Genomic DNA, 1,203 nt, shown 5'->3' with positions numbered 1-1,203 from the left:
TGCATTTAATGACGTACTACCTCGGGAGTCAACTCTTTGGGCTTCACGCATTGCCAGCTCTCCCCTTGAACGTCCCACAAGAGGGGGCTACTGGCACGGTGCCTGTGCTCGGGTCCGTCCCTGCAGTGCTGATAAATCTAAGAGACTGAGCTCTAGCTCACAGGCCAGCCCCATGCATGTCACCACACCAAGTCCTTAGTGCCTTCGTATTCTCATGGAACGATCACGAGCAGATCAGCAAGCGCGCGCCGCCCCTTGTATTTCATAGTGGACTAATACGCAGGAACCTCAGGAGACATGACCTCGAGCGGCCTTGCCGCCGCCCCAAAAGGGCCCGCCGCGATCAAGCAGCAGTCCGATTCGCAAAAGGCTAAGTAAAATTGCTTCGTATACCGTGTGTTCTTGGTTAAAGCCCTTTCTGGGCGCCTCCGCGGGATGAACCACTCCTCTTTCGTGCAAATCGCTTGCACGTTAAAAGGGGGGCTCCTGAGCATCGCGCCTCAGGAGCCCCTACTGGCTCTCGAGCCCTCACCCCCTGGACTTGTCCCAGGCATCGCGACCTGACATACCAGCAGCGGCTGAGCTCGCACGAGGGCCGGGTCCTAAGGATGTAGAGCACCTTGGTAAGAAAGAAAAGGAGGGGCAAACCACGCCTAGGAGTACGAGAAGTAGGGTGCGGTCCGGCCATGCAGGCACCGTTTGAAATGCTAAGATACACCGGGCTTTTCGCACACCCCTAGCCGGGTTTGCCTTGATGCGTTTCAGGGTGGAAGAAGAGAACCAGGCTCAAGGGAAGCACACTGTCACAACGCAGAAACACCTCACGAATTAGGGGCACCCAGAGCTAAGTCACCTCCCCCGCACCAGGCGCGAGCCTTGTTATTAACACCTCGATCTTCGTGATCTCGTGTAGACGAAAGCCTCGTCCCGTCCTGAAGCCAAATGCGCATCAAAGGGGACCTCCTCAGCACCGCGCCTCAGAAGTGTCTACCGGACCTCGGGTCGCTCACCCCTGGCCTTGCACACAACATCGCGACCTGGCATACCACCGAACGCAAAAGCTTACCTGGGGACTGGGTCTCGACGATGCAGAGCCCCAAGCTATCGCAAAGGGGAAGGGGTTTGAGTTTAGACAAGAGACGCTAACATAACTTAAAAACACGAATTAAACATTGAGATAAAAGGCGCGAGCGTTGCAGTTTC

The sequence above is a fragment of the Triticum dicoccoides genome, chromosome 4B (assembly GCF_002162155.2).
Source record: "Triticum dicoccoides isolate Atlit2015 ecotype Zavitan chromosome 4B, WEW_v2.0, whole genome shotgun sequence".
NCBI lineage: Eukaryota > Viridiplantae > Streptophyta > Magnoliopsida > Poales > Poaceae > Triticum > Triticum dicoccoides.
Note: the sequence above shows the minus strand (reverse complement) of the source record.